This window comes from Lissotriton helveticus, chromosome 8 (assembly GCF_964261635.1).
Source record: "Lissotriton helveticus chromosome 8, aLisHel1.1, whole genome shotgun sequence".
In the NCBI taxonomy this organism is placed as follows: Eukaryota; Metazoa; Chordata; class Amphibia; order Caudata; family Salamandridae; genus Lissotriton; species Lissotriton helveticus.
The window spans coordinates 388460555-388481358 of NC_136069.1; the positions used below are offsets into that span (position 1 = coordinate 388460555).

At 46.9% G+C, this 20804-nt stretch overlaps 1 protein-coding gene across 6 annotated transcripts in view; it reads right to left on the reverse strand.

Annotated features, from left to right (window-relative positions):
• Positions 1-20804, reverse strand: part of LOC144772707 (uncharacterized) — a 650472-nt gene that overhangs the window by 492117 nt on the left and 137551 nt on the right. The window contains exon 4 of one of the 6 annotated variants that reach the window (XR_013599825.1): positions 14677-14724. The exons of the other annotated variants lie outside the window; for them this stretch is intronic. The gene's annotated coding sequence lies outside the window, so the exon portion shown is untranslated. The remainder of the gene's footprint in view (positions 1-14676; positions 14725-20804) is intronic. 6 annotated transcript variants of the gene reach the window in all.

Here is a 20804-nt window from a genome sequence, read left to right on the forward strand (position 1 = left end):
ACTTGGACAAAGTACTAAAATTGAAACTGAAAAGACCACCTTTTCTATCAGCGGAAATGGTATTACTAGATGTCCATCCTGTTACTTTCCCCCAACAGGCTTTAGTTACTATAATGTTATCTTGTGCTAAATTAACCATAGCTCGTGCCTGGATTTCTTCTAAACCTCCCCATAACATGGAATGGTGGTCTTTAGTCAACGAGATTCACTCTATGGAATTTGCTTTTGCTAAATTTAGGGGTGTTCGGCCTTTAAGAAAATTTGAAAAAATTTGGGGTAACGTCATTTAAAACCAGAACAAACTATACATGTTCTCTGTCTCAGGATACTCAGGGGAAAAATTCTCCCCGTCATGTCTGTAATTTCTTCTCGTGTCCGCTCTCACGAAATTGTCTGTATATTCATTTTGCTGCATTCTATATTGTTCCCATTGTCATTCTAATATTGTTACTGTTTTATTTTTTTTTGCCTCTTGTGTTGCAAATAAAAACAATTTTAAAAAAATTAAAAAAGAGAAAGGTCACACTGCTGCGCTTTACCTATGTTCTGGAAATGCTGCCTATAGTGGTACCCTTGAGGACACTATGCCTAATCATGACGTGCATAGGGGCCATAGCCTGGGGCGATGCCCGATCCCGCTTGGACGCTTCCAAACTCATGGCCTACAGCTCTTGTGGGGCTTAGGTCTACCATCAATAAAACATCATACCTTGGCTCTACACCACTTGCAGCTTGCCTATCTGCTCCCGGAGACGCCAGATCAACCCCAGTGGGTGGCAATGGAAAGGTCACTTCTTGGTCAAGGCAAAGGTCTAGACCCCCTGTATAGAGACCCTACCACACTCCGGCCGGCCCCGAATCCCATGCTGCAGGCCACATGCAAAGCAGGACAATGAGCGCAACGCATTATGGGCATCCACCATCGCCTACACATCAAGGCGCCGATATGGGGTAATGACTATCAGAATAAACAGTGGGAAGCTTTACTAGACTGTCTGGTCAGCTCAGAGCATAGACTCACTGGACCAGGTGATAATAGGTGGTGACTTTAAATCTTTTGCTCAGATACGAGAAGAATTTGGGCTACCCTTGCAACAGGCCTGGCGATACCTGGAGTTGGAACACTGTCTGAGAAGCTGGATCAGCCCCCGGCCATGGACATTACAGACCTCTCCAATAGTGGAGTAGCTATAGCTTTGGGTCAGACACAAAGGAGTGATGTCTGGACTCTATAGCACTTTGACACATCACCTGTTCTCACAACCCCTACTACACAGCCTCCAAGCCAAGTGGCAAATACGGTTACAATTCACAGCTGAGGAGGAGACTGGACAGAACTGGTAGAAGCCATGGATAGGGGAACCAGAGAGGCTAGGTTAAAATTCTGCCTTTCCAAAACCCGACATGACTGGTGATGGACCCTGACAAAATTGCACAAGGCCGGTCTATTGCCTCATTCCAAATGCTAGAGGTGCCCGATTATGTGATGCAACCTCCCCATGTACTCTGCGAGTGCCCTTCTACCCAATTTTTCTGGTCCTACATTCAGAGCACCCTGGGAGAAATGATCCCCCTTCGCCTACCCCTCCAACCCACCGTTATTCTTCTACATGATACTGGTGGCATCCCGGATATCACACAACCACAACACCGCCTCCTTTATAAAGCGCTAGCCACAGCCAAGCTCTTTATTCTTCAGAAATTGAGGACAGCTATGCCCCTCTCACAAGAGGACTAGATGGTGGCAATGATTCAAACGGCGTCCCGCGAATACATTATTCACAGATTACAAAACCGGATGGAGATATTCACGCAAACATGGGCCCCGTTTCTTAAAAAGACCACACACTAGCTCCCCACTGCCCTATACACAACAACCCACCTGGTGCCATCAACCTGCCACCCACGGAGAAGAAGTATATCCAACTCTTCCAACCTTCTTCCCTTTTCATTAATGCTTGTCTGCTTAGCTGCACATCCCCTCTCTTCTCCAGCCCCTTCCCCTCTCTATCCCTCCCCACTTATCGACAACCCCAACTTCCTTACCTTTTTTCCTTCTATCCCCACATCCCCTTGCACCTCCTCTCCCTTTTGCCCACCATCTCCTTCCCCCTGCTCCCCTATCTAATCACCCCCCGGCCCCCAAACAGCTCTTGGTCGCGTAGCCAACAACTGTTATCCTCACCCTCCCCGTGGGGATACAAACTATCCTGCCACTCCGAGCAACATATTATCAGCCCAACCTACCATACAGTTGTATCGCTTCCTCTCCCGCTGCATGGTATATCCACCCCTTGCCCTCCCAACTACCGATGCCTGCAACATACTCCACGCATGGACTAGACCAGAGACTGCCCCCTCCTACCCTCATCCTTCCCTCCCCCCTGCTCCACCGCCTACCACCCCCACCACCTTGCCTCACTCCACATGTCCATCCTCCCCACGCCAAAATTCCCCCCGCCCTTTTTTCAACCCTGAATATACACTGCTGCATTCACAGTATGGACCCTAATAGACAGCACCTGAAAGACAACACCCAAGTACCAAGCTGTCTTCTACTAGGAGTCCACGTCTATCAGCTAATCTGTGTTGCCCCACTATAGTCACTGGAGATGTTCCCACTGGTGTATAGCCTATCACCCTTCGCCTTTTCCCTTCTACCCACCCTCCTGCAAACTCCTTTAACACCACTCCTTCCATCAACAATCAGAGTTATTTGTTACATGTTTACTGGAATTATACTCCATGATGTACCTTGTTGCACTGTTGTAACATTGGCTTGTTGCCATATTCTCTCCTCCTGTGACATCTAATTAAAAAAAATGATGACACCAAAAAATAAGAGGGTATAGGCTGCACAACACCTGTCCTGGACCAATGCCTCCAACTAAGGACAAAACACAAGTCCCAATGAAGCAAAGGAAACTTGACAAATATACCAAAACACCAGCTGCTATCCGACCCAGATGAGACAACTGCACTCATGGAACAGAAGGAGCGAGACACAGGCCAACCAGCAACGAGGACCCTTATTCTTCAAGCCATCCAGGACGTGAAGCAGTCCATTGAAAAAAAAAATAGGAGAGGAAGGGACTTGCAGTTGCTGGGGTAACAATGGTGGGGAGTCAGTTAACAGAGTAAAAGAACTCAAGACTGTTGCAACGTGGCTCTCAGCCACATCTAGGGACCAGGCTCAAAGTCAGCTACTAAGTGACTCTGTGTTTAGCACGGCTGCAGCTAAACACAGATATACTTAGTAGCAGACCTAGAACCTGGTTTGATTTAATCTATAAGTGACACAAAGCATGTAGGACAAATTTTATTCCTCATGTGGACCTTTATTAAATTGCAGTTCCTGGCCATTTTTCTTCAAACATCGAAGGTAGAGGTTTACCACCTCAGATGAGCAGCCCCAGGGGTCTTCGCTTTTTCCTTGATTGATTCCCAAGCTCACTAAATGAATGGTTCATTTTTAGGTCGAGCCTTGACAGCGCATGCGCTGTCTGGAAGACCTCTTGTAGTAGGAAAAAACTGGAAAGGATTTATGTCCTGCCTGCTTCTTTCCTATTGGGTTATTGCATTGTTGCTTCTCTTTGCTGTCTCCGTAATGGTTAAACAGAGCGATAGCTCACTTCCGTTTAACGAAGAGCAGCACCGACCAACTACAGTTACTCTCCCACTGCATTGGTCATCTGTTCCTCGGAAGAACTCTTTTTTTTGTTAGTTCGAGCCTATGGCAGCCCGCCTGCGCTGCATAGGAAATCAATCTCTTGGAATGACTTCAGCTTTCTTCAAAGCTTGTGCATGTGGGGATCACACGCGATTATCCCTTGCGTCTGGCTTCAGTACGCAATTGGCCAAAGGCATGTGGATGTCCCAGCTTCTTTTGAAAGGTTTACTCCCAGAGCGTTTTGCTCTTGGGAGCCAGCAGAGGTGTGCAGGAACCATCTGTTTTGTGTCAGCAGTGGGGCACAGGAGCCATGTGTTTTGTGTCATGTTTCCTTGGTTGGGAAATGTTTACTCCTAGTGGGTCACTTTCAGTTTCCCTTGACCCAGCTTGCTTTCTTAGCTTTCCTCTTCCCTTTGTCCTGCTCGGTGTCCCCGTTGTCCCCCACTCGCTTCACCTCTCCCCCCTCTTGCTTTCTGAGCACTAAACGTGCACGCGGAGGCACGCTATGTGAGTGAGTGTAAGAGGAGGCATCAAGGCACCCAGCTGATCTGGCACTGGAATGCGCCCGGGAGATCCTTCCTCGCCGAGACTGCTTATTTGAATTAGACTGCCATTCCTCTCTCACGCCTGCTCGGCCTCTCTCTCTCCCCCTCGTCGAAGCCCGGTCTGAAAAACTGCTGCTGCCCCAGAGTCAGGGCCATTTCTAGGTGTTTTGCCGCCCTAGGCAAGAATTGAAAAATGCCGCCCCCTCCTTTTTACTACCATCACTCTCTCCCCCTGTCATCCAGGCTAGAAGAATTAATACATTAGAGATTCCCAAACTCATGTTTTTTGCCGCCCTCCCCCTTTTGCTGCCCTAGGCGTCCGCCTAGTCTTGCCAAATCGTAGAAACGGAACTGCCCAGAGTGCAGTTGCCTGGCTGTCTTGTCAGCATTGTTCTGCTGCTCATTTCATATGTATGTCACATCACGGCTCCATGCTCTCCTCCCCTCTTGCTCCCCTTCCCTCCACTGGTGCAAGTTCTCTCACTCGTTTTCCTCCTGTCCCCTCTAGACAGGTTCTTGCCGAAGCCACCGAGCTGGGAGATTCAAACTTGTGCCACCCGCGTTGCCCGGGCACCATGTTGCCCGGACAGTTGCCGCCAGAAAAAGTGTGGTGGTGGGCTGCTGTTGGCCTTCGTGTCTTTTGAGGCGGCCGGTGGGGCTTGGCAGCTCCCGCTGTCGCCGCCTCTTGTTTGTGTTGTATCTAGTGCCTCTGTGCAGAGCCGGGAAGACCTCGCTGACCTTATGTAACGCAGCCCGTTATCTGAGTGTGCGTCACCCCTCCGTGCAATGGAACTACTAAACACGGGATACTCACACATATGCTGTTATCTTCACTGCCCAGAACTTCATTTCCGCGCTCTCGTTTCCCCTGAACTGGAGCCGGGCTTCCGAAAATGTACTGGGCAGTTAATTGAAAAACAATGTGTGGTTCCGAGTTCCATTAAAATTATATTTAGAATTCTTTGATAAATGTATTGGTTTCCACACGAGCCGTAATTTAATTTGTGCAAAAAATGCACATTTGCCCAAAATTTCTTCTGGAATTATTCATTCTTCCAACATATACTATAATTTCAGTCTACTTCTAAATGGCCACTGCATTTATTTGGAAACCGGGGCTAGTGATTTTTCTTTCCTCTATTTTTGTGGTGAAATGCAAGTTTATCACTGGAAACATTTAGTTTTCCATTAGTTGTTTCACCTTCCCAACTTCCAGGAGCTGGTTGCATGGATGGTATTTAGCTGCGGTGGCAGGAGGACCCTCTGGCCAGTGGTTTGCTGGGTGCAATGGCTGCTGTTGCTTGTTTCATTTGTGTTGAGCATGAACAGAAAATAGTGAAGCAGTGTGCCATAACTTGACCTGCTCTCTTTACATCTAATTGCACCTCTGTCAGTTACGAGGCTGCTAATGGTGAGCGACATCTATGCGACTTCTTTTGTCAGACAGAGGCACTAAATTATGTGTCTCCCAGTCTGGCCCGACTAGACGATGACCCCCAGACTGGACCTCTCACCTGCTCCAAGTACTTCAGCAGAGAGCTCCAACAAAATGCAGGACTCTAGGGTAATTGCTGCTCGCAGGTAATTCATTGCAATGACTTGTTGAGCGAATAATTAGAAAGCATTTTGCATATGAAATGCTAGCAGTCCAGTTTTGGAATTCGGGGGCAGTGTGTGACTGATTTTACAAAATTAGTTTGTTGCATTTCATTTGCAAAATGCATACAGTTTTGTTTGCCTCATGGCCGTCACCGACTGCCAGTCATAGATGCACTGGAAATAACACAAATATTTACTGCTATTGCTATAAGCTTGCAATATTGCTTCTATGAACAATTTGGCTTTTCATAATCTTGAATGTGTTATTTATTGAGTGGTAAAGTTTCATGATCATTTCATGTGCTGTTAAAACAATGCTGTCCGTCTGTGCAGCTTGTTCAGTTGACATCTGTTCATCAAAGCATCGAAATGTTGCTGGAATAAGACATGCTAAAGTTGTGAAATCAGGGACAGTCGAAACAGAAGCTCTATAGCGGGCTGTTAGCGGCAAGTGATTGGTTATGGTGAGTGGCAGCAGCGAAGAAAAAAATCATTTTCTGAACCACCGTTGCCAACACTGTAAAGAGTGAATGGAAGAACAAGTAAAGCCCCTGGAGGTAAATGCATTCAGAAATTGCTTTGTGTTTGGGACAACGTACTTGCCTATACAACGGTTTTGAGTGCTGCAATTGGAAGGAATATGCTACTTACCAGTATGCATCTGTTCTTAGCATGTAGGGCTGCTGACATTCATATCTGTGCATAGATCGCCGCCTAGTGTTGGGTCCGGATGATTGCACTTTGTTGTTTTGGAAGAGTCTTCGGAGTATCACGAGATAGGTGACTCCTCCCCTGGACTACAGTGCGCATGGGCATCTTCTCCATCCTCACGATTGTTTTTAGCCATTGTGGCAGAGATGGAGATAGTACAGTAAGAGATGGCCATGCCAAAGATAATGCTGCAGCTGCGACAGGCACCGGGGAGGAGGGCGGGCGATATGAATGTCAGCAGCCCTACATGCCAAGAACAGATGCATACTGGTAAGTAGCATATTCCGTTCGAGGCATGTGGGCTGCTGAATTCATATCTGTGCATAGACTGTATAGCAGTATCTCCTCTAGCGGTGGTTACCTGTGCCAGCTGCAGCAGTTTGAAAAAGTTTTGAGGACAGCCTGGCCTACAGCAGCTTGCTGTTTTGCTTGCACGTCTACACAGTAGTGTTTTGTGAAAGTGTGTATGGTGGTCCATGTGGCTGCCTTACAAATGTCTTCAAGAGGAATATTCCCTAGGAAAGCCATGGATGCCCCCATTTTCCTTGTAGAGTGTGCTCTTGGGGGGATGGTTAAAGTGCGTTTCGCTTTTTGATAGCATATCTGAATGCATTTAACTATCCATCTGGCTATTCCTGACTTTGATATTGGATTTCCCTTGTGTTGTGGTGCAAAAGCAACAAATAGTTGCTTTGTCTTTCTAAATGATTTAGTTCTGTCTACATAATAAAGGAGAGCTCTTTTTACATCTAGTGTGTGCAGGGCTCTCTCAGCTACCGACTGTGGGTTTTGAAAGAATACTGGCAGTTCTATTGACTGATTAATATGGAAATTGGATACGACCTTTGGCGTGAACTTAGGGTTTGTTCTAAGAACTACCCTGTTGGCATGTACTTGCATGAAAGGTTCTTGAATTGTTAGTGCTTGTAATTCGCTTACTCGTCTGAGTGAGGTAATGGCAACCAATAATGCTACCTTCCAAATTAAGAATTATAGTTTGCATGAGTGGAGAGGTTCAAAGGGAGGCCCCATAAGTCTGGTAAGTACTATATTTAGATTCCAGACTGGGGAAGGGGGATTTCGTGGAGGGATCACCCTTTTAAGACCCTCCATGAAGGCTTTGATTGCTGGCACTCTAAACAGTGAAAGGTGTTGCCTGTTTTGAAGGTATGCTGCTATAGCAGCCAGGTGTAGTCGTATTGAAGAGTATGCTAAGTTGCATCTTTGTAGATGCAGCAGGTAACATATAATGTTTTGTATGGAAGCGTCTAATGGGTTGATATGGTAATTGTTGCAGTAAATAACAAATCTCTTCCATTTAGCTGCATAGCAACTCGTGTAGTTGGTCGTCTTGCCTCCCTAATGATGTTCATGCAGTCTGGAGGCAAGTTAAGGTATCCAAACTCTAAGACTTCAGGAGCCAGATCGCTAGGTTCATTTGATTGGGATCTGGGTGTCTGATTTCTCCGTGGTTCTGAGTTAGAAGATGAGGTGCGAGGCACAGTCCTTGATGAGGAACTACTGAAAGTTCCAGGAAAGTTGTGTACCATGGTTGTCTCGCCCATGTGGGAGCAACTAGGATTAGTGTGAGTGAGTGTTGCCGCAGTTTGCGTGCCACCAGCGGAATCAGCGGTGCTGGGGGAAAAGCGTACGCAAATCTGCCTGACCAGTTCATCCATATCGCATTGCCCTGGCCATTCGTGTTTTCTTTTGTGGCAAACAGGTCTATCTCTGGGTGACCCTACTGTTCGAAGAATGGCTGGAGAACTTGGGAGTTAATCTCCCATTCGGGCAGTCGTTTGCTGTGCCTGCTGAGCAGGTCTGCCATCTGATTGTTCTTCCCTTGAAGATGTTCTGCTAGGAGAAAAATATTTTTGGGAATTGCCCACTTCCATATGCTTTGTGCCAGATGGGACAGCTGTGGAGAGTGTGTTCCTCGCTGTTTCTGGATGTAGTACATTGCGGTCATGTTGTCCGTCCCCATCAACACAGTCTTGCTGTATAAGTATTTCTGGAATGCTGGAATGCTTTCAGGGGTAGGAATATCGCTAGCAACTCTAGTTGGTTGATATGCAGTTTCTTTTGTTTAGTTGTCCAGAGCCCTTGTACTGTGTATTGAAGGAGATGGGCTCCCCAGCCTGTCAGGGATGCGTCCGCTGTTAGTACTAGTTGTGGAACCGGCTCTTGAAACAGTCGCCCCTTGGAAAGGTTTTGTGGGTTCCACCATTGCAGAGAGTTGTGAGCGCGACTGTCTACCAAAACTAGGTCTTTTCGTTGTCCTCGAGCCTGGTTCCATTGCCGTGCTAGGCATTCTTGTAAGGGACACATTTGAAGTGTGGCATGGGGACAATGAATATGCAGGAGGCCATCATGCCTATGAGCTGCATAAAGACTCGAGCTGGCAGAGAGTGTTGTGGCAGAAATTTGCGAATAAGTATCTGCATGCTGGCTATCCTCGCTGAGTTTGGGTATGCCTTTGCCACGGAGGTGTCTATAGTGGCTCCCAGATATTGTTGTGTGTGGGATGGTTGCAGATGTGATTTGGGGTAGTTTATCGAAAACCCTAGGCTGTGTAGCAACTGAAGTGTTTGAGACGTGTGTGTTGCACACTGTTGGTACGAAGGGAACACGTGGATGTGTTGCCTTCTGAGATGTGCTGCCACTGTCGCTAAGCATTTTGTAAACACTCTTGGAGCCGTGGTAACCCCGAAGGGCAAAACCTTGAATTGGTAGTGTTGCCCCTCTATTGTGAACCTGAGGTATTTTCTGTGGGCTGGATGGATAGGTATGTGAAAATACGCATCCTTGAGGTCCAGTGTTGCTAGGAAGTCTCCTTGTTGTAGCAACGGGAGCACTTGCTGTAGTGTGACCATATGGAAGTGCTCTGACAGTATGTATTGATTTAGGAGTCTGAGGTCCAATATTGGCCTGAGGGAACCGTCCTTCTTGGGAATAAGGAAGTATAGGGAGTATACTCCTGTCCCTTGCTGGTGGAAAGGGACTGGCTCTATGGCCCCCTTTTCCAGCATGCATTTCACCTCTTGTTGGAGCAGGGTGATGTGTTCTGTGGACAATGGACGGTGTCTGGGTGGTATGTTTGGTGGTGTAGAAGTCAGTTCTAGGCAATAACCATACTGGATAATTTCTCTCACCCACCTGTCCGTGGTAATTGTGTGGCAGACAGGTAGGAATTGTTGGAGTCTGCCTCCGACCGGTGTAGGTGGTCTGTAGTTAGCGTGATAAAGTCACTGTTTTGTGGCAGTGGAGGCTTTGGTGTTATTGCCTCCACGTCCTCTTCCCTTATTATTGTTGCCTCTATAACCTCCTCTGTTTGTGTGTTTGGTGAAGGAACCTTGTGTGTTGCTTTTGTATGAGGCTGACGTCTGCGAGGTATTTCCTCGTGTAGTTGCTCTATATGAGGAGCATCGAAAGGAGCCTCTATGTTGCTGAAACTGTAATGCCCCCATTGATTTTGCGGTTTCTGTGTCTTTTTTCATTTTGTCTAAAATGGTGTCGACAGCAGGCCCAAATAGAAAGTCTTGATTGACTGGCTGGTTAAGAATGGTGGACTGCGCTTCGTTCTTAAAGCCTGAGATGCGCAGCCATGCATGTCTGCGTAGCAAGACGCTAGTGTTAATTGACCTGGCTGCGGTGTCTGCTGCGTCAAGCGCACATTTGATGGAGGCGTTTGTAATGAATTTTCCCTCTTGTATGAGGTCATCAGCTTGTGCTTTAAAAGGCTCAGGTAGGTGTTGCATTAGGCTTTCGAGCTGGTCGTAATGTGCCCTGTCGTAACGAGCCAGTAGGGCTTGTGTATTAGCAATCCTCCATGAGTTGGAGGCTTGTGCTGCTACCCTTTTACCTGACGCCTCTGGTATCTTTGATTCCTTATCGGGGGGAAGTGCTTCCCCCTTTGTTTGGGAGTTGGCCCTTTTACATGCATTAGCCACTACTAGGGAGTCTAATGGTAACTGCCCTCTGATGTAGGTACGGTCTGTAGGGGCTGCTCTATACTTCTTCTCTATCCTGGGATTGATTACTCGTGCCCTGGCTGTATCCTTAAATATGTCAGGGGCGTGTTTTAACACTCCCTTTAACATAGGAAGTGTTCTGACACTCTTTTCTGAAGTGGGGAAGGTGTCAAATAAGAAGTCTTCTTCGACAGGGTCATTATGCATGTCTACGTTGTGGTACTGCGCTGCCCTATCTGTGAGTTGGTTGAAGACACCGGTGTCATCAGTAGGTGACGGCCTATTTGGATAAGAGGGTACATCAGGGATGGGATGGGTGTTGTATGGGTCTGTTTGCTCCTCCCATGGTTCCTCTTGTGGTTGAGGATCTTGTGGAAAATCATAATCTGGCTGTGGATTTTCCCCTGTGTTCCCCTCATTGTCCCCGTGGTGAGAAGGAGAGTAAGGAGCAAAAGGTGTAGTAGGCATGATAGGATAGAAAGGGATGAAGGGCCTAGAGGGAGAAGTCCCAAAGTCTTTCTTCTTTAATGGAATAGGGGAATGAGAGCCGGTGTCCAGTGGCCTCTTCTTCCTGTGCAGGATTGTGACTTTACCAGTCTCTGGGTTAATGTATATTTTTGCTTGGTCGTCTGATGGATCTGGATGGAAGAGTTCTTCCTCTACAGTCCTTGGTTGAGTGTTAGACTTTTTTGGGTCGGTAACACCTTCTTTTTCGACGACTTTTGGTGTTTTATTGCTTTTCTTCGGCTCGTGCCCTTTTTTCGGGTTGACCGGATCTTTCGGCTCGATAGGCTTTTTGTGCTCAACAGGCTTTTTTGGTTGTTTGCCTTTTCCGAGTCGATGGTCTTTTTTGGATCGACTGGTGTCTTCGGAGCACTTATTTTTGGGTCGATAGCCTTGTCCGTCCGTGGTACGGGCTTCGGTACGGCACCCTTCTTGTCGGCGACCTTTGCCGGGTCGACGTTTTTCGGTACAGTGGGCTTTTTCGGGTCGGCGACCTTTTTTGGTTCGGCGGCCTTTGGCTGTGTGTCTTTGTTCGGTGCGACTCCCCTTTTGGGGTCGACGCTTTTTGGCTGAGCGGCCTTTTTATGGTCGACAGTCTTCTTTGGCTTGGTGCTTTTGGGCGGTACGGCCTTTTTCGGTTCGACGCCCTTCGGGTCGACGACCTTCTTTGGCTCTGGAACCTTCTTAGGGATGAAGGTACTCGGCCCTGGGGTCTCTGAAGTTTTCGGTTTCGATTTCGGAGCCGAGCCGGATGGCGGGGCTGGCGAAACTTTTTTCGGATCTTGGCTAAGGCCTTTTGGCGATGCCTCGACCGGAGCCTTTGGTAGCGGGGTAATTGGTGTCGGGGGCTGTGTACTCACGATTTGCCCCGGCGGGATCTCGTCATCGGAGTCTGAGTAGTCCTCGACAGTGACGATCTCTAGGTCCGAATCTGGAGCTTCCGGTAGTTCTTGGTTATCATCGAAGATGTTGTCCGGTTCCGGTGCCTGTCGCTGCATCTCTTGCCTAGCGGCCCGTTGGATCCGTATGGTTTTCTTCGACCGAAACTGGGCGCAGGCTGGGCAGGTTTCTTTCATATGGTCTGGGGAAAGGCACTTGTTGCATACTGAGTGTTTGTCAGTATGTGGGAACTTGGAGTGGCATTGTGGGCAACTTTTAAACGGGCTTCTTTCCATTGACGGCAGTCTCACCTGGCGTCGAAAAGGCCCAACGGCCCGCGTCGACGACCGAGTCGAGATGGAAAGCTTGTTCGAGTAGAGAGGTACCGAGCGAGAACAATACCATCGAAGTCGAAGGCCTTTTTGTTTTGATTCCGAACTTGGAGTTTTGGAGTAACATCCGAACCCAATGGCGGAAAAAAACAATCTGAGGATGGAGAAGATGCCCATGCGCACTGTAGTCCAGGGGAGGAGTCACCTATCTCGAGATACTCCAAAGAGTCTTCCAAGACAACAAAGTGCAAACATCCGGATCCAACACTAGGCGGCGATCTATGCACAGATATGAATTCAGCAGCCCACATGCCTCGAACACATTTCTTTGTACTTTACACACTCTGCTTGTACATCAGCCAGCGATGTGCGCGCCTGTGACAGTCAGCTGTCCAACACCATGGGCAGTGTCCTTGCACCATAACACGCACCAAAGTGCAGCAGGTGCAACGGAACCAGGCTCGCACGTTTGGGTGACCTGCTACACCAAACTCAGTGGCTATTTTCGACTCAAAACTAGGCCATAGGATCCCATTTTCATTGCTCACTTTAGAACTCAATGCACACTTGCTACCCCACTGGCATCACAACCAGTGCAGAACAAAATGTGTTAAACCACAATCAGCAAGCACTAGTGTGCAACAGCACAGACCAGACCCAGTTCACCCATAGCACAGGTCACACCATGGTCGCCGCTCCTGCAACCACTGATCACACAACAGCCAGCGCCCTCGCACTACAGCCAGTGTTTGTTCACCACAACCTTCCAGGTGCGAGAGCCACTGAAAGCTCGAGCCAGGCTGAAGCATAAAGCCTGGTTCTCTTCGAGGTCCTGTTAGAACCTCAAGCCCAGCTTTCATTTGGCTTCTACCTGCCTTTCTGTACCCAGGATGTCGCATTACAGTCCGAGCTGCTAGCTGGGGAAACGAGTTTGGCTCTTGGCTTCAGCTCAACATCCTGTGATTCTGAGCAAATCACTTAATCTCCCATCTCTATAAACAATTGCATGTGACCTTGTGTAATGGAACTGGTGCTCATGTAAAGTGCTGCAATTACCTTTCTGTCGAGTCTGCACTATATTTTGAATTCTGAAATAAGATAAAAACAAACAAAGGTCCCAATAGAACTGTTAATTACTTAGTGTAAGGAAAGACCCATTGAACCCCATTTATTGGCTGATTTGTACAAAGTGAAACCAGGAAACATGGACACATTGTGCCTTCCTCGCTTAAATTGTGTTATCGAGCGAATTATTGAATTCACTAAAACTCTTTTTTGCTTCATTATCACGTATAAAATCACTTCTAGATATGCGAGGTCAGACTACCAGTTGTACTGAAATAACACTTTAAATAAGTACTTCTCAATGCAGTGCTTTAATGTGCCTATTACTGTTAAAGCATCCAAGTTAAAGAGCAGTAGATGTTATAGCACCCAGGATAATATGCTGCAAGGCTACATACTTAGAGGGTACCACATGCGAAACCTATTGGCTACGCCAATGCTTGTTTTACATTGGTGGCACCCGTGCTTTGCCTTTAAACATGTTATGCTGAAACGTTGGTGCTTTACACACCACTTTTAATTAACAAACGTTTTTGCACTTTGCTTAGTTTTAGTTACAACTCGGATCACTAACTAAAAAGAAAAAAAATATTTGCAGCATCCGCGCTTTATCTTTAAACTTGCTAAGCTAAAACTCAGGTGGTGCGATTTCTTCAAAAGAAATAGCAAAAACATATGTTTTTTTCTATTGCTTTACTTTTGTAACAATCACGGGATGCGCTTTAGCTCACCATGTTTAAAGGTAAAGCATGGGTGCCGCGATTGTGACAAAGGTAAACAAATAGATAAACAAGCATTGAAAATGCAATAGGTCTCGCCTTTGATTAAGTTACAGCTATTTGCTTTGCTAATGGTATTGTATAGCAAAGCAAATGGCTTCAAATTAATGAAATGCAAGACCTATTGCATTTTTAATGCTTTTTGTGCCTGCTCTCCACTCATACGGTGAACTGGACTCTGCGATTTCAGTTCCCAGCTGCACAGGTACTTGCAGGGCAGGAATGCCTCTAGCTTTTATTATTTTAAGTGGTCTTTCCTGCTATTTTGTTAGTTTGATTTATTTGTCTCAGTTTCTTTAGCATGTTTAAGCGTTTTGGTTACTAAGGAAACCGCTCTTCTTTTGAGAGAAATTAGACAGGAGATTCATCTTGAAACCATAAAGTGTATCGTTTTTATGTCTCCCGTTATTACACAAAACTAATAACAGGCGGTTACATTGCACAAACACGTTTGGTGACAAATGAATTTTAAATTGCCCAAAAAAGAATAAGTTTACCAGGTATACAATTATACAGATCTCCCAATGCTAGATAGTTGAGAAGACATAGCGGTCAGATGGAGTTTAGAGTTAAACGCTCACCGCTGATCTCTAATGCCAACTGTAACCAAAACGAGCTCACCTAACTTTTCCAGCCTTACTAACAGCATTGAAACAGCAGAATAATACACTGGAAAACAAAAATCATTTTAGACAAAAGCAACATTGAATAATGAATTTAACATATAAAAGAGTGAGAAAGACAACACTCTATGATAAAATAGTCTATGAAATGGAGAACAGCATCTTCAAAAGATAAAATTACAAAGTTGGTCATAGACGTTTGTGATTCACGAAGATATTTCAGTACCAACGCGAGGTTCGGTGTAAGACCCCAATGTGGGTCTCACCATCCTCAGGGCGCATGTACCGAAGGCAATGGCCGTGGGACATGCCTAGGGTAAACAGACAAAGATTTGGCACAATATATACAATAGATGGATCAGAGGGCCATTAATGGGCTTTTAATAATAAGTGATCCAGAGGTAAATGCAGGACACTCAGGTTCGAAAAAGGTTGTGGGGATAAGGTAGCCGGGGGCTAGTGCACACTGAAAATAAATAAGGACTAAAATGAGGAGATAACAGCTCCAACACCTCATATCACAGAAGGGTGAAGAACAGAATGTCCCAAGAAAGTTATCCCAAATTTCAATGGAAACATAAGGGAAGTACAATACCGTGGCGAAAGTCCATGCCACTTAAAAGAAACATGGACGGTTAAAAACGATAAAGTGAAGAAAGAACATAGTCAGTAAAGACAACTATGGCAGGACAGGTGAATTGTGATACCTGTGCTCAGAGCAGAGCGAGACAACAACAAGCAAAGTCCTAATGCGGACACAGTAGAAGGAAGGCGTTACTTACCTGTAACTGCAGTTATCCAGTATTGGTATCTTTCATAGATTCACATGCCTGAATCATTCCCCGTCGTCGGGGTGGGAGTCCCCGATACATAAATAAAGTAATGTAATTTAGACATATATACATAGTAATGGGCCAGAGGCCTCTCATTAGTAACATATCCATGTCCTTTTGTGAAAAGGACCAAACTTTGGCCAAGAGCCAATCAGCTATCACCACCCTCTAGAACCTTCCTGGAAGGAGCTCTGGTCCCTCAGATTTTCGTAAGCACAGTGCTAAGTAGTATATTACTGAGAGAACCTAGGTGAGCCCTTCCAGGGGAGGTGGGTGGGTTGCATGTGAATCTATGAAAGATACCAATACTGGATAACTGCAGTTACAGGTAAGAAACGCATTCCTTATCCAGTATTATGGGTATCTTTCATAGATTCACATGCCTGAATCAGAGTAGCGAACAATAACAAGCACATTTCGAATGGTACAACAGTAAATCTCACTAGATAATAACATATCAATTGTGAAATGCAAAAGGTACCAAAATGCAATAGTAGAGAGAAATGTACAAGTAGACAGTAGGAAGGTGGGATGAAAGAGAAGGCTCACTTCTAGTGAAATAGATGACGGAGCACAGCGTGTCCCACTGCTGCATCTTTCATAAGTTCAGTATCCAAGCAGTAGTGCCTGGTGAACGTATGAGGCGTCTTCCATGTCGCCGCTCTGCAGATGTCAATGATGGGCACTCCTGCAAAGAGCGCCATGGAGGTTGAGACTGCTCTAGTGGAATGAGCATGAACCTTGGAATGCAGAGGATGTCCTGCTTGCTGATGACAGAAAGCAATAGCTGCAGAGATCCAACGTGAAATGCTCTGCTTAGTTAATGGAAGACCTTTCCTAGGTCTGCTAAAGGCAACGAAGAGTTGGTTAGATTTTCGAAATGTCTCTGTTCTGTGGATGTCGAACTTCAGACAGCGTTTGAGATCAAGAGAGTGGAGAGACCTCTCTGCTGCGGAATGTGGATTCAGGAAGAAAGACCGCAGTACTGTAGGCTGATTAAGGTGAAAGTCAGATGGGACCTTTGGAATGAATTTAGGATTAGTCCTCAGAAACCCTCTGTCCTGCCTGAATTGGAGGAAAGGGTCTTGAATTGAAAAGGCTTGGAGTTCGCTTACTCTTCTCGCTGAGGTAAGCGCCAATAGAAGAGCCGTTTTCCTGGAAAGATAGTTTGATATCAGCTTTGTGTATTGGCTCAAAGGAATGTTTCATTAATTGAGCAAGCACAATGTTCAGCTGCCAGGCAGGCGGTAAAGATTTCACCGGAGGAAATGTCCTGAACAAGCCTTTAAGGAATTGTTTTATGAGTCTGCTGGACCAGAGGGAAGTACCAGCTGAGGAACGTCTGAAACGAGATATGGCAGCCAGGTGAACTTTTATTGAAGCATGAGCCAGACCTGAGTTTGCCAAATGAAGAAGGTAAGGTAAGATCTGTGCAGGTGATGAAGAAAAGGGATGTATTTTCTTCGATTTACACCACATGCAGAACCTTTTCCATTTTAGGGAATACGTTTTGTTGGTACTGTAGGCCCGAGCTCGGGCTAGAACAACTCTGCAATCTGGCGGGATGTTTAAGTTCTGGAATTATCAGAACTCAGGAGCCAAGACCGATAATTTAAGAGATGCTGGATCCGGATGTTGGACTTGTCCGTGGTTCATTGTGAGGAGATTGGGGCACGGCTCCAATGGGATCGGCGGTTCCAGCGATAGGAGGTGAAGCTCCGTGAACCAGTGTTGGCGCAGCCACGCTGGAGCTATCAAGATCAGGGTACTATGTTCTGCCTTCAGCTTCCTGAGAACCCTGGGAATCAGGGGAAATGGAGGAAATGCGTACGCAAAGACGTTGAACCATGTGATCGAAAATGCATTCCCTAGAGACCCCTTCTGGGGACGCCAGCTTGCGTAATGTTGGCATTTGGCGTTGTGTCTGGTTGCGAACAGATCCAGGTTAGGCCTGCCCCATCGGGAGAAGATGTGACTGAGAAGTTGGTGGTCCAGCTCCCACTCGTGGCACACAGAGCGCTGTCTGCTCAGTGAGTCTGCAAGGACATTGTCCGTTCCAGGGATGTATTCTGCCCGAAGGGAAATGTTGTGAAGAAGTAGTCAGTTCCAGATCTTTTGAGATTTGCGAGACAACGTCAGAGACCGAGTCCCCCCTTGTTTGTTGATATAGTGCATTGTGGTGGTGTTGTCTGTCCTCACAAGCACTGGGGAGTTTTTGATCGGAGGCAGGAACGCTCGAAACGCCAGGTAAACTGCTCTTAACTCGAGAAGGTTTATGTGCAGTTGTCTTTCGGCACTGTCCGTTGATTCTGAGTTCTTGGAGGAACGCCCCCCAACCTTCCAGGGACGCATCTGTTGTTATAATATGCGGCGAGACTAGAAGCAGGAACGGCATACCTCGCATAAGGTTCTGTGGGCAAATCCACCACTGTATAGCTTTTACCATGGGAGGAGTCACTCGGATTACATCTTCGAATGATCCTGTACACTGGATCCATTGAGTGGATAGTGCTTCCTGAAGAGGACGCATATGAAGACGGCAGTGTGGAACTAACAGGATGCAAGAAGACATCATCCCTAGCAGGGACTTGCAAAGGCGCACCTTGAGGGTTCTTCTGGTTTGTACATGGGCCGCCAAGGATGCCAGCTTGGATTGACGCTCCTGTGAAGGGAATGCTTTCTTCTGAGCCGTATCTAGGGCAGCGCCTAGGAAAGTAAGACGCTGGGAAGGCTGAAGGACGGATTTGTCTCAATTAAGAGTAAGGCCCAAGTCGTTGAAAAGTTGAAGACAGGCGTTGGAGGACTTGGTCACGCCTGCAAAAGAAGGTGCCTTGACCAGCCAGTCATCCAAGTATGGGAAGACTTGGTGATGTTGTTGCCGGAGGTACGCTGCTACTGGAGACAGGCATTTTGTAAAAATGCGTGGTGCCGACTTCAGGCCGAAGGGTAACACCCCAAACTGGTAGTGTTTGCCTGCCACAGCGAACCTGAGGTATTGCTTGTGATTTCTGTGGATAGGCACGTGAAAATAGGCGTCTTGAAGGTCTAGAGACACCATGAAGTCGTTCACATTGAGGAGTTGTAGCACCTCCTGAATGGACACCATACAGAATGACTGTTTCTTGAGATACTTGTTTAGGTTTCTTAAGTCCAATATAGGTCTCCATTGTTTCTCTTTCTTCCGAATTAAGAAGAATCAGGAGTAGAACCCCTTGCCTCTCTGATCGCGAGGGACTCTTTCTATAGCACCTTTCTGGAGCATTAATGAGAGCTCCAACTGCAGCAGATGTAAATTCTTGTGGAGCATTGGGCGAGGAGGAGTTTGAGGCGGAGTTTCTATGAACTCCAGAGTGAGTCCGAATTGAACTTGTTGGAGGACCCATCGATCTGTTATGATTTTTCTCCAATTTTGTAGGAAAGATGGAATTCTTCCTCCAACTTTGCATGGCAGAGAAGAAGTGGAGACCTGTGGCAGAGAGAAGTCATTGTCTTCTGGCTGTGTCATTCTTTCCTCCTCTACCACAAAAGTAAGACTTTGTGTTGGACGACTGTTGTTGTTGTCTTTGCTGATATTGGGGTTTGTACTGCTGATTTTATCTGTACGAGGACCGGTAACCTTGAAAATCTCCTCTTGAAGATTGGCCTCTCCCTCTGGAGCCCCGAAAGGGAGGATTTTTAAACTGGAGGGTACCCAGTGCCTTCGCTGTATCGGTATATTTTTTAATACCTTGAAGCGCCTCATCTATGTGTGCTCAAAATAGAAGTTGGCCATCGTAAGGCATGTCGAGCACCTTAGTTTGCACTTCCGGCCGGAAGGTAGTTACTTTGAACCAGCCTTGTCGTCTCAGCACCGCAGCCCCAGCTAGCTGGCGGAAACCCGTTGATGCGATATCCATCGCACAGTCAATCATCTCTGAGGCTGAGCGCTCGCCTTCTAAGAGAATCTTTTTTGCCTCTTCTTTTTCTTCCTCCGACAATGGTCCCAAATATGGGGCGATATCAGCCCACATTTGACGGTTATAACGTCCTAACAGTGCCATGGAGTTTGCAGCTCGCACTGTCAACGCGGACATCGAAGAAAACCACTTCCCAATATTGGCCAGTTTTCGTCCCTCATTATCCGGTGGCGCAGGTAGAGCAGCAGAAGGATTTTTTGATTTGTGCTGCGCTGCTTGGGTAATGACCGAGTTCAAGTTGGGATGGCCAGTAAGGCAAGCTGGAGCTGTGTCTGGAGCCCTATATTTCTTGTCCAGCCTGGGCAGAACTGGGGGCAAGGAAGAAGGGTTTTGCATGATCTTAACCCCCTGGTCCCAAATGTAGTCTATGATAGGTATGGACCTAACAGCCTTTTTAAACGGTTCCTTGAAATCATAAAGGAAGCAGTCTTGTTGTTGGGTAGTTATTGGAATCTTGAAATGCAAAGCCGCCCTTTCTAGGATATTATGGAATCCCCCAATGTCCTCCGGGGGCAAATCGGCTTGCGTTGGCGCAGAAGATGCTGGACATGGAATGACCTAATCATCCCACTCGTCATGTGAGTCCTGGAGTTCCCCTTCCTCCTGCTATTGCTCCTCTTCTTCATCAACTGAGGATGGAGGATGCTGTGCAGGAGCAGGATCCGGGTGAAGCACTAGAGGTGGAGGTCGAGGTCTAGGCGGAGGCGTAACCACTGAAGGTGGTGGAGGTGTAGAGGGAAACCTCTGTTTGTAGTCCGCTATCAAGAACTGTAGATCCGTGACTATGGATGCAGGAAGACAAACCATAGGTTGAGGAGGAGGAGGAGGCTGGAATTCCTCCTGGTAATCCACTTGTTCGTCCTGCTGTTGTTCTTCATATTCTGAACTCTCGTGATATTTTACGTGCAGTTCAGATGGGCTAGTAGCTGTCTGGAACATAGAACCCTCATCCGAGTCTTCGTTATCCAGAAGATGCGCAGGTGGTAAAGCCTGGACTCTGCTCGGAGAGGTTAGATCCGGTGTCAAAGTGCGCTTAGTAATTTTTAAATGAACATATGCACTTTTCAAGGTAGGTTCCTGTGTCATCGTCGAGCCCGTTGACCGGGTGGTCGCCGACGGAGGGACGTCGACGACTGATCCAGAAGGTATCGTCGACGACGACGATGTCGTCGACGGTTGCAACGGCGACGGTGATTTCTTCGTGAAACGGACCTACCCGTTGACGATGAGGATGTTGTAGACGTCGACGTGGATAATGTAGAGGACGCCACAGAAGTAGGGCAGGTGTTAGCTTGTAGAACATTAGTGTCTGCTCTGTTTAAAGCCAGGAGACGACG